General features: G+C 45.5%; 1 long non-coding RNA gene across 1 annotated transcript; it reads right to left on the reverse strand.

The window, feature by feature from the left end:
• Positions 1 to 1721: 1721 nt before the first annotated feature.
• LOC110342648 lies at positions 1722 to 9192 on the reverse strand. The gene is made up of 5 exons (XR_002384778.2): positions 8993 to 9192; positions 7247 to 7351; positions 7010 to 7169; positions 5507 to 5611; positions 1722 to 1991 (listed from the first exon to the last, which is right to left on the reverse strand). It is a non-coding gene; the product is annotated as an uncharacterized LOC110342648 (long non-coding RNA).
• Between the last annotated feature and the right edge of the window lie 11380 nt (positions 9193 to 20572).

Raw genomic sequence — 20572 nt, forward strand, 5'->3', positions numbered from 1 at the left:
GTCGTGCAAGGGTCCTGGGCAGCGAAAGGGTCTGAAGACCTCGCAAAGGGCGGAGCAAGAGCAAAGGGACACGCGGGGGGCCAGCGAGGCGGGGCAAGGGCCAGAGGGCTTGCCCTAGGGCGGGGCAAGGGTAAAGGAACCAGGCAGCGGCCAGAGGGGCGGGGCAAGGACCAGAGGGCTTACCCGAGGGCGGGGCAAGGGTAAAGGGACCAGGCAGGGGCCAGAGGGGCGGGGCAAAGGCCTGAGGGCTTCCGGCCAGAGTTCCCCTGTTCCCCTCGGCCTCCTCCGCTGCTGATCATCCTCTAGCGGTCCGGGCGTGGCCGAGTCTGGTGGGCTGTGGTCCCACGGGGGCGGAGTGCGGGCGAGAGGCCCTCCGCTGCCCAAGTCCTCCCTAGGACAGCTGTCCCTGGCTAGAGATTAGCAGCTGTTTGCTGAAGGTCGCTCGGGCTCTGGCGCTTTGAAGCAGTTTAAACAGTTGGGGCAAACACACCGGGAGCCCGTCCCGGGTGCTGCTATCGGAGCTGCGCCTCCCTGATTCGGATCCGCAGAACCTTGCCCGCTTTATCTCGCCCCACCGGCTGACTGTGGCGCCAGCCCGGGGGTGGGGGCTCTGGGCAGGGACTGGGGACTGTGCAGGCAGCCAACTGCTCTCTTGTCCCCCGGTCCCGCTCATGCTGGTTCAGGACAGCTCTGCCCCAGGGAGATGCGTCCACGCTGCAAACTCGTGCTCACTTAAGTGAACGCCCTCTTCTCTCACGTGCCGGCGGCTTGCGGCCAGAGCTGAAGGATTGTGCTGATCGCCCACCCAAAACAGACAGAAAGCAGCCACACACCAAATAGAATCCTTCACCGGTGTGGATCCTCATGACACGGTTTCCCCTCTTTTTTACTTTGGAACTTTGAGATAGGGTCTCATGAAACCTGGGTGGTTTTGGGTTGGTCTAGCAGAGGTTCTCAACCTTCCTAATGCTACGAACAATTAATACAGTTCCTCTTGTAACTCCAAACCACAAAATTGCTTTTGCTGCTACTTTATAACAGCAATTTTGCTGTTATGAATCACATGGTAAATATTTTATATGCAGGGTATCTAAAATGTGACCTCTGTGAAAGTCAGTCGACCCCCAAAGGGTTGTCAACCCATGGTTTGAGAACCACTCCGTTATGGGCCATGCCACTAGGTTCTGTTGGTCGAGGTGGTGATTGTTTTTACAACATCTATTCCCAAGCATACTTCCCTAGCCCTGAAAAAAAAATTCCAATCTATAAAACAGTTCGTAAAGGGCCTGAAAAAAAATCGAGGGATGTTCACTAATGTGCTAATTGTTGTTCTTTTGCTTCAAATGCTAGGATAAAGCTGGAAAGGGGTTCTGCGTGGGTGGAGGCCATGTCGAATCCCTTGGCCGGCGAGGGTGACCGAGGCGCGGGTCAAACACAACAGGCAGACAGAGCTTGAGTGACAAGTTTTATTAGAAAGGGGAGGGAGGGGGAAGGAAAGAGGTAAAGAGACACAGAGACACAGCGGGAGGACAGAAGAGGGAGACAGGAGCAGAAGGAGAGCAGAAAGAGCAGAGCAGCAAAGAGCAGAAAGAGAGCCTAAGTGGGCGGGGCTTGTCTTTTTTTTTTTTTCGAGACAGTATTTCTCTGTATTGTTTTTTGGAGCCTGCGGGGCCTGTCTTTTAAAGGGGTCCTTTGCACCTGTGTGCAGACTAGTACTCATGGAATCCTGGACTGACCAGGTGACAGGGGCAGGCCAGCATAATGCCTGAATCTTTTACATTCTCACCTTTACTTATTATTAAAAAGGTGAGGAGTTAGGCATGGCAGGTTAGGGAATAAGGATGTCAAGCTCTCAAGATTACTTCCTGATGATTTCGGGGCATTGACCATCTCTGGGGGACCTTGAGAAAGCTGGGGTGCTGCCACATCCTGGGGTAGCTGGTTGTTTCATCGCAGTCCAGACTGTATGGAACTCTCTGGACCTCTTAGACCTGGCAAGATATTGGAAAAGCAGAGAACAAAGTTTAGGAAATATTTTTTCTTTGGTCCTGGTACTTGAGGGGAGGAGGAGGATCATAAGATGAGGGAGAGGTTCCCCAGGGGGTTCCAAGATCAGGGAAGGGAGTCCCAGGACCAGGGAAAGGTTGAAGAATATTTATTTGGAGCCAGTCTGACCTGTTTGGGTGAATCCAATTAGGCTCCCCTGGAACTTACAAGAGTTCTTTGAGTTTGTGAAAACAAGTTTTAGACACATTAGCAGTATACTCATGTCAGAAACGATTTGGTAAAACACTGACACTTTTAAAACTGACAGATATCTTTAGAACAATGAAAAGCACCTTAATCTTGAGCTTGTAGTTAGAGTTATGATTGCATAGTGGCATAATATGGTGTTTAGTACTCTGTTGGAGTTGGATTAATAGCTTATCAGAACTTTATTGATTAATGTTAGGACTTTGAACAGTAACATAACGAGAAAGAAATCTGATAATTTGCATTTGTACACCTTAAGTTTGTTATACCTTAAAACATTTTTAGATTCATACATCTTAAGCATTTATGTTCTTACATAAACTTTATACCTTAAAACATCTTTTTTAAAAAAGGAATGATAAAAGTTACATTAAAATCTACCAGCCGTCAAACAGCATCAGAGTTCTTGAGAAGGATAAAATTTTACCTGAATTAATGATTAGAGAATGAGAGAGAGTTGCTATCTGGCCTCATATACAGCCACCTCCAAGGTCTTCTATAGTTGTTGAGGGCAGAGGCTTTAAGGACACCCACCTTCTGCTGATAGCGTGAGAACTGTGGATTATGTAGGAAGACTTGCCTACTGTTGGCCCAAGCAACGTGGAGAAAGTCAATTCTACTGTCCTCTTGTGCATGGTCCAAAGAGTCCTTTGCAGCAATTGAGGTGAAAGGCAGGATTTCTCAGTGGCTAGTGTTACCACTTTTTTTTTTTTTCTGGTTTTACGAGACAGGGTTTCTCTGTATTGTTTTGGAGGCTGTCGGTCCAGCCTGGCCTCGAACTCACAGAGATCTGCCTGCCTCTGCCTCCTGAGTGCTGGGATTAAAGGCATGTGCCACCACCGCCCGGCCTGTGTTACCACTTTTGTGGGTGGAGTTTCTTCAGTGTCCAGTCTTCTTGGAGGAAGTGCGGTGGGGCCAGCAGTTGGCCTGTCTCTCTGTTATGGAAAGGTTTTTAATAAAATATTTTAAATGCCATATTCTCTAGATCTCTGAGCATTTGAGGGCTGTCTGTTTAGTATATTTCAGCAGACAAAATTTGTCTTTAGTTACTTGCATTAAGCTAGGTGGCTAGGTAAAGCTTTATCCCTATAATTAATTTGTGTGTTTACAGACTAGTATAGCTACAATGACATTAGGGTAGGATCTGTCTGGACAACTGGATTGAAGCTGAGAGGCTGTGGAGAGATGTTTTACTCAGAGCTCTCCAGCCTGACTACAACTGGTTTTAACTTAGTAGGTTAGATTTACACCTGTAAAGGACAAAGAGAAAAATCCCCTTTTGTAATAGAAGCTTAACCTTTGTAAACAGCTTACAGGAAGGACTGAGTGGTGTAAATATTTTGTTAATTTGAAACAGACCTTTATAACCTTAAATGTTTATCATCATTTAAAGGTACATAACAATTTAGAAATATTTGAGACTTAGCACAGTTGAATTTAAGTTGCATACAGAGTTAGCTTATATTTTTAAACAGTAGCTACATGTATGCACACACATAGTTATATTAAACAGGACTGGCTAAAAGTAAGAAGAACCAGAGTGTGATTTCTGATTCTCATGTTGCAGCAAACAGACAGGACATTTAAAGAGACAGAGTAGACTTAAAACTGTCAGTGACAAGAAAGCAGATCCACTGCAGATGGAACAGGCAGGGTTTTTGTGTGAAATGTGTTCCCTACTGGGCCCTGGAAAGGCACACCATTCCACAAACAAGCCATGTGCAACAGAGCCAGTGAAAGAAGAAATTAGAGACAAAAAAAAAAAAGACAGAAGGTAAATGAATTACGTCTGTCAGGGTTTATCAGCAGAAGTTGACTAGACTGTCCCTCTGCCTAGGCTGAGGGAAAGAAGCAATCCATGAGTGAACAGGCCTACAGCTAGGCCACACGGTCAAGATGGCTGCTTCCATAAACACATTCCCATCTGACAGAAGTTAACAAACTGCCTCAGACCAGGCCACTGGGAGCAGCTGGCATCTGCATGGAGAAGAAACAGGGTAGAAGGCAGCAGAGATAGAACAATCAGGAGAGAGAGAGACATTTTGAACAGGACATTCCCAGGTGGAAGGCGATCCCTGCTCTGAGACAGGCTTAGCCATGACAGGAGGCATCAGGACACTGCTGTGACAGGCCGGAAAGTCTTAGCACGCTGGGAAGAGGAGGGAAACAGACAAGTGAAAAAGAGCAGAGGTCACACTCCCAACTATGGATCACTGGTAGAATGTAGGGTGACAATAAGCAGGCACACGGTTTGACATGGGGGACCCAGCTTCCATGAGAGAGGTAGAGAAGACCCAAAGCCTGTAATCTCCAGCATCCCAGAGACTAAGGGAGGATCAGATGCTAAAGGCACCAACTGATTTTGTGATCCATCGAGCACAAATCAGTGGTCAAGGCTCCCGGAGCAGGAGAGAGTCTTAACTCATGGAAGCATAGGCAGAGGTAGAAAGGAAGGGGCGGGCTTACCAGATATGGCAGTGGTGGATGGAAGAATCCGGAGATCCTTAGCTGGAAAAGTGACTGAGTTGAAGGTTACAGGGTCCTAGCATATCTAAGAATGCCACTGGCAGGAGCAAATGCCAGGAAAACCTGCCAAGTCATGTGCACCAAAATGTTGTTCTTTTGCTTCAAATAAAGCTAGAAGGGGGTCCTGCATATGTGTGTGGGGCATGGTGGATTCCATGGCTGGCGAGGGGGGGCGCTAGCTAGTCTACAGAGCGAGTTCCAGGACAGGCTCCAAAGCAATACAGAGAAAGCCTGCCTTGAAAAAAAAATAGATTGATAAAAACCTGTTCTGGGTCTAGGGGTCATTCAGAGATTCATCTGACCATTAACAGATTTTAACCAGAGGCTTTTATTGAGATCCTATCATCGGGTCTACACTCCTACACCTGAGACTGGGGATTTCCAAATGCAGTGCCCAGCCACCTCAGTTAGGGGTTTATAAAGGCAAAGAATACAAAGGTCCTCTCGTGAAAAAAAAAAAAAAAGCTTGTTTACAGAAGCAGAAATACCTGTAAAAAATTTTAACCCTTACCAGCCCTTTATAGTTGGAGATCTAATTTTGTTTTATAGTTGTCTAAAGCACAGAGATTTGAAACTTTTAAACATAGTTAGCCATCAACATAATGTTAGTCATCATAACCCCATCTACCCCAAGTTATACCCTGTGCCAACCCTAGACTGTGGTGGGTACCTAGTCATGCTAGGACTTAATCGCCACCATCTCAATAGCTCCTAAGTGGGAACTTACATATCTGGTTAAGATATTAACGATTCAGGGGCCAGATGTAATCAATAGCAGCAGGAGAGCTGAGAGCCCTGTGATGGCAGACAGCAGTCAATAGTCCGGAAGAACCTGGAAAAGAAAATGGGAGGAATTTACTTCTTCCTCGTAGGGCCTTTTCCCTCTGTGAGGTGTTTTTAAAGTTTGGCCAATTTGTCCCGATAATTCCTGAGTGGTTTGCAGAGAAGCAGTGGCTGTCTTCTAACTAGCTCTTATAACTTCATTAACCTGTTTTTTAAATCTATGTTCTGTCATGTGGCTTGGTTACCTTTCCTCTGTCCCGTATGTCTTACTTGTTCCGAGTCCTGCTGGTGTCTCACAAGTACCTAGACTCATCCCTCTGACTTTGTCTATCTGCCGGAAGTCCCACCTGTTCTAGATTCATCCCTCTGACTTTGAATATCTGCCGGAAGTCCCACCTATTCTAGACTCATACCTCTGACTTTGAATATCTGCTGGAAGTCCCACCTATTCTATATTCATCCCTCTGACTTTGAATATCTGCCGGAAGTCCCACCTATTCTCTCCTTCTTAGCTACTGGCCACTCAGCTTTGTATTACACCATTCACAGCAACACATTTTTACACAGTATATAAATATCCCACAACACTCTACCATGTTTTAAGGCTACCTCAACTAAAGAGTCAACTTATTCTAATTCTGCAATAGATTTTTCTAGTGAAATAAATCCTGGGCTATTTGATGTCCTAAGTTTTTGTAGTTGACATCAGACATTGCTGTGCTGATTGCCCCAAGAGTGGGTTATGGTGAGGAGCTGGAAAGATTTTCGAATACAAGTGCTCTCTCCATGCTACATCATCATATGCAAACATCTAGGGAAATAAGAAAGGAATACTAAGATACAAAATTTGGGGGGCTTGATGCATATGCCAAGTAGATAAGCAGGGATGCAATCCACGATCACATGCAAACCAAACAGTTTCAAACAGAAGTGAAGGAAGGGATGTCCACCTGACGAAGTGTGACCAGGAGTAGTGAGACGGCAATTTTGCATTTGCTCTCAAAGAAGAGTCTAGACATATACTCCATGGAAGAGTAGGTGGGGACGTAGACAACACATTATTAATTTACAGCCTACATCAATCTTATCTTTACTGAATCTTCTCAGGCCATGGTAAAGGCTCTCTTCTGCCGAAGAGTCATTGTCCCCTGTGACCTGCTGATGTATGTATCCAGGTGTGGACATGGTCTATCATGACGGAAGCTGGGGTGGTAAGGAAGATAAGGAATGGTCCCTTCCAGTGGGGTCCCAGTTTCCTTTAGACCTAACAGTCCAGCCTTTGGTTGAGGATAAGGGATAACACACTCTCTGCTGTAACTGCTTTTCACCTCAAATTAGAATGTCATTGTCAGAGCCCATGAAGGCTGGGATGCTAGCCAAAGTCCAAGGCTGGGGGGGCATTGGGACACTGGGGGGGGCAATCACCATGCAGTGAGGGGGCATTCACCTAAGTATCTGGTCTGCTGACCCAGCTGAAGAGACAGGGAGCATCACATTGGCTGCACTGGTTTACATCAGCTGTCACCAAGTCCAGGGCTCACGGCTGTCTGGAGCAGTTCGAACTTCACGGCTGATTCCTGGGTGGTGTCTGTCAGCCAAGTAGAAATCTGCTGGGACAGATATAAACTAAGGACAGAAGTTAAAGTTTAGGAGCTTAAAGGAAAATCTTACATTTAGAACTTACCCCTCAGGAATAAGCAGGAGGTGGGAAGCTTAGGCTGTTGATTGACAAGGGTGCTGGGGTCCATTTGACCTCTGACAGGTGACTCTAAGTCTCAACTCCCTGAAGCTTGGATTTAAAGTTTACAAAAAAAGATAAAAGTTTTAGATACATTAGCATTGCCACTGTTTGTAATCTGTACAGAAATCCACACTGTAGAAAAAAGCAACACCTTTGAATCATAGTAAAAGCTTTGGATCCCAAAAATGATTTTGAGTTAAAAACATTAACACTTGTTCCTCTGTCCAGGGGGCTGGGTTTATACAGATTGGACGGAGATGTTTTTAACACAAAGAGAAGCACCTTTTAGTCTATACTTAGAAAACAACCAAAGGAAAATTTAAAAATTGAGCTTGTGACTAAAACAGTAGTCAGTGTTTAACCAGGGTCAGACTAATAGTTTATCAAAACTCCATTGAATAATGTTAAAACTCTGAACCTTTGAAGTCTTAACAGCATATATTGTCTCTAAGGGTTTTTTTAAAGATTTATTTTATTATGTATATGGATGTTTTGTCTGCATGTACATCTAATCTGCACATCAGAAGAGGTCACTTGACCCTATGAGACTACAGTTAGAGATGGTTGTGAACTACCTTGTGGGTGCTGAGAATTGAACTCAGGACCTTTGAAAGAGCAGCTAGTGCTCTTAAGCACTGAGCCATCTCTGCAGCCCCATCTCTTAAGTTTTATTACTATTTTTTAATTATTTTCTCAGACCCTGACAACTTCCATAAACCTCAAACCATTTTTCATTCAAAGAGCATTCATTGCAAAGCAAGTTCTTTTGAATAGAGGAATAGTAAAAGTTACAGGCAAACCTATTTGTGATTTTTGCCTTTCTCACTAGCAAACCTAATAGCTCTAGAAAAAGCAAGACCTGATTTTCATATATGAAATTCATTGACCAGGCAACTGCTTCTCAACTGATAAAGATACAGTTAGCCATTAACACCATCAGAGTTCAGAGAAGGATAAATCTGAGCAACAAGTATAAACCAAACAGCCTCTGTATTGATAAAATGAGACTTACCAGCTAGCTACCTTAGGCCACTACTCTCAGTCTTGGTAACCTCCATGGAAGGAAGAGTGACTTCAGTCTCTAGTGGTCACACAGGCCAGCATTAACTCTCTGACTGCTGTACGGGGCAGTATCAGCCTTTGGCTACCATACCCAAAAGATCCCAAAGAATTTCCTGTAGGTTGTTTTTTTTGTTTGTTTGTTTTGTTTTTTTGAGACAGGGTTTCTCTGTGTAATAGCCCTAGCTGTCTTTGAACTAGCTCCATAGATCAGGCTGGCCTCGAACTCACAGAGATCCGCCTGCCTCTGCCTCCCCAAGTGCATGAATTAAAGGCATGACCACCGCCCAGCACATGGGGCATTTTGCTCAATGATTAGCATTACCACAATCCAGGTTGTGTCATCTTCTTTGGAGGAGACCTTAGAGCTGCCTCTAGGGGCTGGCTTTTGTTTTGTTTAACACTGGAAGCCTTTTGCACTAAACACTTTAAATGCCATGTTCAGCAGATCTCTGAAGAATTTTTGAAGGCTATCCATTAAGTACATTTGACTTTAAATAAACTTTACTTGTTTTTAGTTACTTGTTTTATACTTAGCCTTGAAAACATATACAGAAGGAGTCTTCTGTGAAGAGATACAGTGACCACAGCAACTCTTACAAAGAAAACATTTAATTGGAGCTGGCTTACAGTTCAGAGGTTCAGTCCGTTATCATCTTGCTGGGGAGCATGGCAGCATGCAGGCAGACATGGTGCTGGCTATATCTTCATCAGAAGGCAGCAGAAAGTCGACTACCTGTTACACAGAGTGAAGCTCAAGCCTCTTAAGAAGCCTCTGTTAGTATTCAGGCATTTACACTGCTCTCAGGGACCTAACAGGATACCTCATCAGCTGCAGCCACTAAGTAGAGACTCCCTGTGCACATGCGCTACATCCCCTCATAAAAGGCAAGACCTTCGCATCACCCTCCCTCTCTTTCCTTCATTCTCCCTCAGAGGCCATCTCTGTATCTCTCTCTCTGTGTATCTCTCTCTGTGTATCTCTCTCTGTATCTCTCTCTCTCTCTCTCTCTCTCTCTCTCTCACACACCCACACACACACACACACACACACACACACGCCCACACACACGCCCACCCGCCAAACCTCCCATGTGAGTACTGTTGTATGGTGTAACTGTGGTACCCTTGGCTCTACCCTGCCAAGGTTGCCTTCCTGCTGCCGCTAAGCTACCACATTGGCGCCCAGACTTCGGTAGGCTCTTCTGGTGGCGCCTCCTGTCCACAGGTGGTCTGAGGCACACCAGGGCCCTGTACCCAGCCTACCTGCAACAGGTTTATTTTCCAACTAACAGATGGCTGGGCTCTCCACCCAACACTGGCACAATTGGTAGTTCCCTTCTCCCAGTCAGCATAATCACTTCCCTGAATCTGTGGGAGTGACCACTGAGTGTCCGGCACCCCTCTGGTGTTCTTGGAAGCAGAAGCACCCCCAACCATGGTTTTTAAGGCCCCCTTGATTCTCTTCCCCAACACTCACCTCTGGCCATTTCCCATGAATAAGGTTTAATCTCTCTAGCATGGTTTCTTACCCTTTGGCCTCATTCACAAGCCCTGGTACCAGGTGACCACAACTCACTCAGGCTCTCAGCCCTTGGCCTCTGTTCTTGAGTGACAACATACTGAATAGCTTGTGACTACTCACTCTGATCCTTCATGGATTCCTGGGATGCTAGGGTATCCAGGCCTTGGGTCTTCTTTCCCTACCTCAGTCATGGGAATTGTGTCCTCGATCATACCTCTGGGCTCCCTCCTGGGATGCCTTTTGGAAAATCTCAGACCTCTACACCTAACCCAACTTAAGGGCTTGCAACTTAACCACTAAGAGCCTTATACCCCTTAGATAATCAACTCAAGTGGCCACCTACAGGCAGCCTGAATCCCAATATTATATGGGACTTCTGCAACTTTTGCCAGCAATTTCTCCTCTCCAACAACAGGCTGTTCTAACTGCCCAACCCTGGCACCCACTTTCACTCTCCCTGTTACCCGCTCCTGCTCCACTGTGGGACTCCCTCCATCTCTCCCTACCCAGCCCAACCCCACCAGTTCTCCCTTTGTGAGGTTGCCAGGGTGGATGGACTGGTTAAGGTACACGTCCCCTTTTTCTTAAGTGAAGTATTGGCAGAATGAATTCCCCAAACACTCAGCTAGCTCAGTTGGTAGAGCATTAAGACTCTTAATCTCAGGGTCATGGGTTTGGGCCCCATGTTGGGCACCAGATTGTTGGTGAAAGTATGTGAATCCATGAGAGCACAAGTAAAAGGATAGCAAAGACTTATTAGGAAACACAAGTAACAACAAGGAAGAGAGCCGCTTGGTCTCCCATTCTGCCCTGGGGGTCAATGGAAGCAGCAATCAGATGTCCAACTACCACACAAGAGAGCGAGCAACCCCTCCCCTTTACTTATAAGGGGTCACATTCACAGACAAGAAGCCACGCCCTAAGGTCAGTACCCCAAATCTATTGGTGGAATGAGTTCCCACAACACAGAACTCTCTCAAACAGAAACTGGGTCTTATACATCTAACTCTGCTTTCATTAAAGAATTCCAATGTATCACCCAATTGTATAGTCTCACCTTCCATAATACATATGATTCTAGTTAACAGCCTACTTCCTTAGAAATGCAGGTGAGTTTGGGAGCATGCTAGAGCACATGCAGATGAAATCCACCAAACTAAGGCAGCACACCTGGCTGGGACTGAGGCAGTGTCTGACCAGTCATAAGGAGTTGTTTGCCCTCTGGGTTTTCGGCATTTAGATTGGTATACCGTAAGAAGGCCTTTGTGAGGCATTCTAGGAACTGAGATGGCTTTTCCTGTTCGTCCTGGACAATTTCTTGGAGTTTCTCATAGCTAATTGGTTTAAGGACAGCCTTATGGAGACCAGCCAGGAGGCAAGTTATAAACTAATCTCTAGCTAGAATGCTCCCAGGCTATTGTAGGCCCATTGGGGATCCTGGTCAGACAGTTGCTTTGTTCTATATTTGTGAGTTCATTTTTCCATTGCACCCCTTAACTATTAAATAGACTTTTGTGGGTTCTTACTACATGGCTCCTTAAAAAAATACCCTTGTCAAAATGTCATAGGAACTTCACCTCGATTGGGGAAAGCTCCTGCCTCTGGCTATCTCAGGCTCTGGGCTCTCCCTAAGCAACTTCTTTCCATCTCAGATTCTAACTCACCTCTCCATGAACACCTACTCACTCCCTTACTCTGTCATCTCCGTTCCTTTTCTCCTTCAGAACTTTACCGACCACTCCCTATCTCAACTATGCACCAACCTTGGACCATCCCCAATCAACATTGGGGGTTGGGCCCTTCTCTTTCCTCCAGACCAATGTACCTCACTCCTTCCCCCTAAACAGCAGGACCCCTTCAAGGTTATTTTTTTAGATTTATTTATTTATTACATATACACCAGATTGAATTGTAGATGGTTGTGAGCCACCATGTGGTTGCTGGGAATTGAACTCAAGACCTCTGGAAGAGCAGTCAGTGCTCTTAACCTCTCAGCCATCTCTCCAGACCCATCAAGGTTATTTTTGTAAGCCTCACAGCTGCTAAGCCTGAGGGCATCCCTCTTTGGATTCACCTGGATGAGGCTTCACCCCACAGCTGTGCTCAATTCTACTGGATTGAGAACTCCACGGGCAAGAGGACACGTTCCTTCCTGACTGCCTCCTCGTTCTGTCTCTACTAATCACACCCTGCTTCATTAGTTTCTTCTCTATGTATCTCCAATGATATATATTCAAAAAATCTCTAATCAAACAACTAGTCAGCTGTTGTTACAGGACTAACAAACAACTAGTCAGCTGTTGTTACAGGACTAACAAACAACTAGTCAGCTGTTGTTAAAGGACTAACAAACAACTAGTCAGCTGTTGTTACAGGACTAACAAACAACTAGTCAGCTGTTGTTACAGGACTAACAAACAACTAGTCAGCTCTTGTTACAGGACTAACAAACAACTAGTCAGCTGTTGTTAAAGGACTAACAAACAACTAGTCAGCTCTTGTTACAGGACTAACAAACAACTAGTCAGCTCTTGTTACAGGACTAACAAACAACTAGTCAGCTCTTGTTACAGGACTAACAAACAACTAGTCAGCTGTTGTTACAGGAACTGTAATTTTTAAGGCTAGATAGATAGAATTAGGACACGTAAGTTACTAGTCACCTTATAAATAATCAAATTTCTTTAACATGTTCAGAACTGTGCTGGTAGTCATGCTAAATGTAATTCATTGACAAGGATGAGCTTTATTTAACCTTCTGTGGTAGTTTGAATGTAACTGGCCCCCATAATACCAAAGGGAGTGGCACTATTAGGAGGTATGGCCTTGTTAGAGTAGGTGTGTAACTGTGGGGGTGGGCTTTAAGGCTGTGGTAGTTTAACAGCAGCAGGAAGGAAACTTTGGGGGGTTAGAGTCAAGAGGCACCACAAAGTCACACCATACAACGGAACTCAACATGGGAGGTTTGTTGGGCGTGGGGGGTGCAGAGGCAACCCTTTGAGGGAGAATGGAAGGAAAGGGAGGAAGGGATGAGGAGGTCTTGCCTTTTATGAGGGGACGTAGCGCATATGCACAGGGAGTCTCTACTTAGTGACTGCAGCTGATGATGTTAGGTCCCTGAGAGCAGTGTAAATGCCTGAATACTAATTGCTTAATATAAAAAGGTGAGGAAATAGGAAGGGTGGCAAGTGAGGGAGGAATGAGGACATGGCTTTCTCAAGACTGCTTCCTATTTCCTCAGTTTATCCAAATAGCTAAAGTAACAAAGTTAGCCAAGACAAAGAGGCCAGATACACATTTTCTAGTCAGTTTCTCCTAGCCTGCATAGACCTTAGGTAAGGAGAGATATTCCACAGGTTACTGCCAAGCTGTTCAGGATACTGCGCTGCTGCATTGTAGTTAGACAGGGATATCTCAGTTCTTTCGGTGCTCATGGCTGTGGCCCTAGTTCCTTAGTTTCTCATCTCCTTCCCCATATTTTAAAGTTTTCTTTAGTCCTGTTTCATCCTCGTTCACTGTTTCTTGAGCCTCTGTTATTTTAGAGGCTCGAGAATCTAGACTCATACCATCTAGAATGATACCGCTCTCTGCCATCTCAGTCTAACACTCTGGTTGGATCTTATCTCATGACATTAAACCTCTGCTTGTCTTTTTAAAAAAGTCATTTTTTTAAGTCAGACGATGCAATTAGGGATGCCAGATAGTGGCTGTCAAGTTTGGATCAAACCTGGCCAGAGGCAAGTAGCCCTGAGCCAGAAGACCTGAGCTGGGTTGGGTTGTTGATTTGCTTTGTTTGTTTTGTTTGGAACAACCTCCTTCTTGGAGTTTGGAGTTTTTCTGTGGTTCCACTTCTGACAGCATTTCTGTCTTGGTCCTTTTAAATGGATTTCTCAGGCCTAGTCCTCTGGGCCCTGACCTGGTATATTCTATTAGCTCAAGTATGTATCTGGCCATAGCCCTCTGTTTAAAGTGAAAACTTGAACTTGCAAAATTACTATAGAAGAATCTTTGCATCTGCCAAACCACTGCCACTTGCAGATTCAATGAACTTCCAGAGCATTCAGGGACACACATGTTGGTTTAACCTATGACATTATTCTGAGATAAGCTAACATCCAGAAGACCTGTTATTTACACATATTTTAAAGAGGACAAAGAGTTACTTAACACAGTAACCAAAACCTCATTTATACTGCCTTAATTGAGGAATAAAAACTATTATATTTTTAATCATCATGGGCTTTTCAGTATTTTCTAGATTTTTTTTTACAAACCCTATTTTTATGATTTCCTCCCTCATCTGTTATTCCTATCCTCAGTACAAAAATCACCCCACAAAAATCCATCCCAATCCAAAATATCTTGGAGACCTGCTATAATTCAAAAACATCTTATTTCTTTAAAAGTTTTTTTTAAAAGTTGATTCCGACTTACACATACAGTACACAATAGTAAATTAAGATTACCTATGTATAGATTTTCAACCTTCAACCCTCGTTGCTATAAATTTGAAGTTAACTTTTTGTTACAGATTTTACAGATCTTTAACCATACCCAATACACTTGTCAAACTTGAGTTATAGAAAGTTTACCTAATAGTCTTACAAATGTCAAGACTCATATTTAGAAGTTTTAGACTTACACTAAAACTAAAGGGTATAAATGAATAGCAATCCTCCCACTCGTGAATGTCTACCCTTTCGTTTTGCTCTCCTTTTTCTGCCACATAATCAGGTGGCCCACCTGACAAGGGACAGAGATTTTGGAGGAAACCTTTAAACAAACGTTTGGGTCTAGAGGAGGAGGACCATAAACCAACTGGAGTCAGCTTTTCATTGAAGTAGAACAGCATAAAGCAATTTAATGTTACCCATCCCTAAAGGACACCCAAAACCCAGTGACTAGGAGGAGGGAACAGAGTAAGCTGAGAACAAAGAAGGCTTAGAGATGAGATTTAAAAAAAAAGAAGATGCAACACCACAAACACAAATAGTATAAGTAATACAAGACAGACAAAACTCTTCAATTTGGTGGCCACCCACACAAACCAAACCCAAACCAAGGCTCCTGGTATCCTGCATCCTAGTGGCCCCTTTGAAGCATTGCTGTGATAGCTCTTCCACAAGTCTCACAAGTGAGCGCTACAAACAGTATCCTTACCTCTACCTATGGAGGGTTTCTGATGCCTCCTTCCTCACAATCTAAGTGTTGAGAACCTGCTAGTGGTTCCCTCTAAATGCTGGGCCTATCCGATCTCTTGGCTCTGAGTATTCTGGGTGCCTCCAGGGTCCTAAGATGCCAGAAAAAGGTGGATCTGGCTGAACACCCAAATCCCAGGCAAGTCCCCAAATGTTGCCGGTTAGGGGTTGTTCAGAGATTTGCCAGTCTGACCATTAATTAATAAATGCTAACAAAGACAGGGCTTTTATTTTGATACTGGCTCCAGGTCTATGCTTAGGAATGCAATGCCAAGCCACCTCAGTCAGGGGTTTATAAAGGCAAAGAATACTAAGTTACAATTTGTTTTTCCTGCAAGCACAAGGTTCTCTCCTGAAAAATAAGGTTTTGTTTGCAGAAGCAGAAACAGCAGTAAAACATTTAACCCTTAACAACTCTTTAACATTTGGAGCTCTAAATTTACTTTATAGTTTTTTGGTTTTGTCTTTGTTTTTTGAGTCAGGGTTTCTCTGTGTAACAGCCCCAGCTGTCTTGGAACTCAGTCTGTAGACTAGGCTGGCCCTGAACTCACAGAAACCTGCCTGCCTTTGCCTCCCAAGTGCTGGGATTAAAGGCATGGGACATCACTGCTCAGATGCTTTATAGTTCTTTTAAGCACAGACATTTTAAACTTTTAAAGATAAAGTTAGCCATCAACAAAACATTACAACCATAAGTCAGGTGTGGTGGTGTATGTTTTTAAGTCTCAGGAGGCAGAGGCAGGCAGATCTCTGAGTTCAAGGCCAGTGTGGTCTAGAGAGGTAGTTCCAGAAAAGCCAGGACTACCCAAAGAAATCCTGTGTCAAAGACAAAACAAACTACAACAAAAATAAAAATTATTACCCACATTGCATGGGTGTGGTGGTGCCAGTCTTTAGTAGCAGTGTTTATGTGATATGGCTATTTACCCCAGATAGGCAACCCATGGCAGACTAAAGTACAGATACCACCAAAGTCCATTTTGGTAAACTAGTAAGTTTTATTGGGTTTAGCTTCAGGATTATAACTGAGGGATTACTTACAGGCTCAGAAATGACTCAAAGACAGTTCCATTACCAAAGCCTACTTCAGCACAGATGACAGCTCACAAAGCTGGGAACTTAGAACACACAATACAGTCTATAGACAGTTCAACGGGTTGAAGAGTGGGGTTGGACAGTGTCCTTTCCAGGTACCTCAGTTGGTCTAAACCTCTTCCAAGCAGCTTGGGTGTTTTCTGCAGCTTCCAGGCAGCATGTCTAGTCTCAATCTTCTTGGTAGCTTGCCTTTTCTTAAGAGTGATGGTCAGTTTTCATTGCTTACTCTGGCAGGGAGTGGCCTAGGAAATCTGGTCAGTTTCAGGGACTTCCGGAAACCAGTTGTTTACCTGCCTAAGAATATTTCCATCTGGAGAAAACTGTTACACAACACCTAGTAATTGGAAGGCAGAGGCAGGTGGATTCTGTGAGTTGGAGTCAACTTGGTCTACATAATGAGTTCCTTCTTAGCTGGGGCTACCTTGTGAGGCCCTGTCTGAAAGTGGGAAAAAAATCATTGCCCATAGAAAACACCTAGAATTTCAAATCATAAGTTGAGTTCATGAATGCTTTTTTTTAAGCCTCTGTGTATTTATTTCAGAGCAGGGTGGACCCCACATTCCCCCAGATGAGAAAGCCAATTACATGCTCCACAGGTCATGAATGCTTTTAAAAGAATGGGTTTTGTGTTTTCTTTTAAGCTTTAAGGATCTCTTATGTGTCTTAGAGTTTTGTGGTTTGTTTGTTTGTTAGTTTTTTGAGACAGGGTTTCCCTGCGTAGCTTTTGGAGGCTGTCCTGGAACTTGCTCTGTAGACCAGGCTGGCCTCAATTCACAAAGATCCGCCTGCCTCTGCCTCTTGAGTGCTGGACATGCACCAACACTGCCCAACTTATTTAGTTTTTAACTTCTTGGAATTATTAAAAAATTAATTTAAGCTGTTAATTTTACTGTTTCATTAAAAAAAAACCCTGACAGAGTGTGCACACTGACTATAGCAGATCAACTCTCCAAAAATTGCAGACTTACTTTCTCTTTGTTGCATAATTTGACACTCCCAGGATTTCTATGTAAACTTTGTATTCAAATATTCCTTGAGATAAATGGAGCCTAAATTAATTACTTGTAATTGAAATAAGCTTCTCCAACTTGAATTAAGCCTTTCATCTGATAGATGAAAAGCCTGCAAAATGTTCTGCACAGTGAAAAGCTTGAGAGAAATTATTTACAAAGACCTTGACACAAAAGAGGAAGCCACATAATAGTGAAATGATATCTGCATCAAAGAAAGAGCACATAATGTGAACAGTTCAGGTTACTTATTAAAACTACTTTAGCTGAAAAAGTAGACAATGAGCCCGGGAGGAGACCATACCAAAGTCCTGGGTGACACAGCTACTGCCCTGAAGGAATTTTTAAAGTATTTTCATTTCCTTGTTAAGCAGCATTTCCACTGAGCTGGGGCTGAATGAAATAACCATTCCCTGCACATAACAAATTTACTAGGTACATATTCAGACAACTGCAGAGTACACTTTCAAAGGGAAGAGAGCCGTTTGATAAGAGCCAGAGCCCGCTAAAGAAAGCTAGACATGGGGAACACTCTTTGGTGGCTCAGCTTAAGAAAACGAAACCTCTGCCTCAGACCACCCAAGTCAAGGAGGTTCCCGATCTTTCCAAGCAGAGAAATGCAGCTTTCTTCACAGGAAGGTCCAGGCTTTCTCCCTAGCCTGTAATGGTGCACACTGGGCTGTGGGAGCATGGTGCTAGGGTAGCATCGTGCCGTGGGGGGAGCACCGTGCCGTGGGGGGAGTACCGTGCCGTGGGGGAAGCACCGTGCTGTGGTGGGAGCACCGTGCTGTGGTGGGAGCACCGTGCCGTGGGGGGAGCACCGTGCTGTGGGGGAAGCACCGTGCTGTGGGAGGAGCATCGTGCTGTGGTGGGAGCACCATACCTGGGGGGGCATCGTGCCATGGGGGAGCACCGTGCCGTGGGGGGAGCACCGTGCCGTGGTGGGAGCACCGTGCTGTGGGGGAGCACCGTGCTGTGGGGGGAGCACCATACCGTGGGGGGAGCACCGTGCTGTGGTGGGAGCACCGTGCTGTGGTGGGAGCACCGTGCCGTGGGGGGTCACCGCGCTGTGGGGGGAGCACCGTGCTGTGGTGGGAGCACCGTGCTGTGGTGGGAGCACCGTGCCGTGGGGGGAGCACCGTGCTGTGGGGGAAGCACCGTGCTGTGGGAGGAGCATCGTGCTGTGGTGGGAGCACCATACCTTGGGGGGGGCACCGTGCCGTGGTGGGAGCATCGTGCCATGGGGGGAGCACCGTGCCGTGGGGGGAGCGCCGTGCCGTGGTGGGAGCACCGTGCTGTGGGGGGAGCACCATACCGTGGGGGGAGCACCATACCGTGGGGGGAGCACCGTGCTGTGGTGGGAGCACCGTGCCGTGGGGGGGTCACCGTGCTGTGGGGGCACCAGTGCTGCTTGTTGAGCAGTCAAGAGGATTTGCTGGTTTCATCTCCACTTCTGGTGTGGGGAGAGCTGATTTATTGCCAAGCTCTACACCTTTTTTTAAGGGGCTTGGGGGTACAGTGTTGGGATCCAGCCTAGGGCCTTGGGCATGCTAGTCAAGTGCTCTGTCACTGAGCTACACCCCAGTCCTGCAGTTTCCTCCTCACCCCAAATGGTCCCCAGCTAGTTTGATTCTGCTGATCCTTGTACATTCATTCTCACTGAAGTATAAACTCCTCGTTGGGTAAGAAATGTCAGATCTCTCTGCAGGCCCCAGATGTGTCAGCACTGTTGTACCTCAATCCAGAGTTTCCCAGGAAGCATCATCGAGGAAGGCTCTGAGGGCACCGAGACTGGATACTGGCCATCATTCTGTGTTCCCTTGCTCTAACTCACCAGGTTTCAAGGCCTGTGAAATGTCCTGACTGATTCAAACTCCTCCAACGCTTCCAGGCTTGAAGAACCCCTCTCAATTCTGTAGCGTTGGAGCTGGAAAATCTTCAGGCCCTTTTGAAATTACAGTATGCTGTGTAGCAAGTCTGCAAGTATCAGCCCGTGAGAAGTCCTCCTAATATCAATGTGCATATACCCCCCACACTTGTTAAATCAAGCCTGGCTTTTTCTGAAGAGGGCCATAAGCACCACTGGGCCACAACCTGGCCTAAGCCTGGAAAAGGCTTGACAGCTTTCAACGTTAGACTCTTGGAATTTAGCCATCATGCCAGAAAGTCTGACTAACTAGGGGAAAAGAGAAGCCACGAAGGAGGAAACTCTGCGTAGGGAGGCTGTGTCAACTGGACATGACGTGAATGGAGAAAGCATCTTGAAAGGTGGATGCCTGCAGTCCTAGCAATCAAGAGACAGGAACATGGTCACCCGTTTGAGGCTAACCTGGCCTACCCAAGGTCCTGGCCTGCCAGACATTCACAGGAGACCTCGCCTCTAGGAAAAAAAAATGAGGCAGACAAGACGGCTCAGAGGTGTTCTGCCAAGTTGTCTTCTGACCTCTGATTCCTACACTTGTTCTGTGGGAAGCATCACACACACACACACACACACACACTAAAATGGAATACATTTTTATATTAAAAAAACAAAAACAAAAGGAAAAAAAACTGCCTTGGACCTTGGGCCTTCCTTCCATGACAACCATTTCAAGTCCCTAGAGAATTCCAGCCCTGGGCACAATCAGACTGCGTCCATCTAACAGAAGCCTGCCTGGACCCAGCCAACCCACCGACCTGTGACTGATTACATAAGTTACTTGCCACTACTAAGTATTAGTAGCTTGTTTCATTGCAGTCGGTGATCAGAAGAGCATATGGTGAGCCTCAGAGGCAGCCTGCCCCCTGGGCGCCTTGTTTATTAACTGCCACTGAGAGCTCACATAGGGGCTGTTCTTCGTGACGACTTTAAAGGGACTCTCAGACCCTCAGAAAAGAATTAACTTCTCTGAGAATGAGTAAAGTGTTTTTCCCATGAAACATACCTGTTGCTACCAACAGAGTAAATGACCTCATCACACCAGGCATTCGTTTCCGTCCAATAGACAGAGGCTGGCGAGATGCCCTCGTTAAACACACAGAGCACAGGTGCCGTCGGCTTAGTTAGCAGTAGAGGGTGATGTGAATGTATATCAAGGAACAGTCCCTGCCTGACCTCAGTGTATCTGTTATATAAGATGCTTGTGAATTGCTCTAAGGAAGTTTGAACTGGAGGAGCCGCCTGCCCAGCAGATAAACTCCAACACCGCAGTGTTTGAAATAGTTGGGGTGTTAGCTTCCAAACACACCCATAACCTTGGTTCTTGGACTTAAGACACCTCACTAGGCAAACGACTGGTACAAAGAACTGTAAGTCTACAAAACCAGTTTCAACCAGTGTAGTTTCCTGTTCTCAGCAGAAACAGAGCCCTGCAGGAGGAGCAGTGCTGTGTGGAATGAC

Source organism: Mesocricetus auratus, unplaced genomic scaffold (assembly GCF_017639785.1).
Source record: "Mesocricetus auratus isolate SY011 unplaced genomic scaffold, BCM_Maur_2.0 Super-Scaffold_100004, whole genome shotgun sequence".
NCBI lineage: Eukaryota > Metazoa > Chordata > Mammalia > Rodentia > Cricetidae > Mesocricetus > Mesocricetus auratus.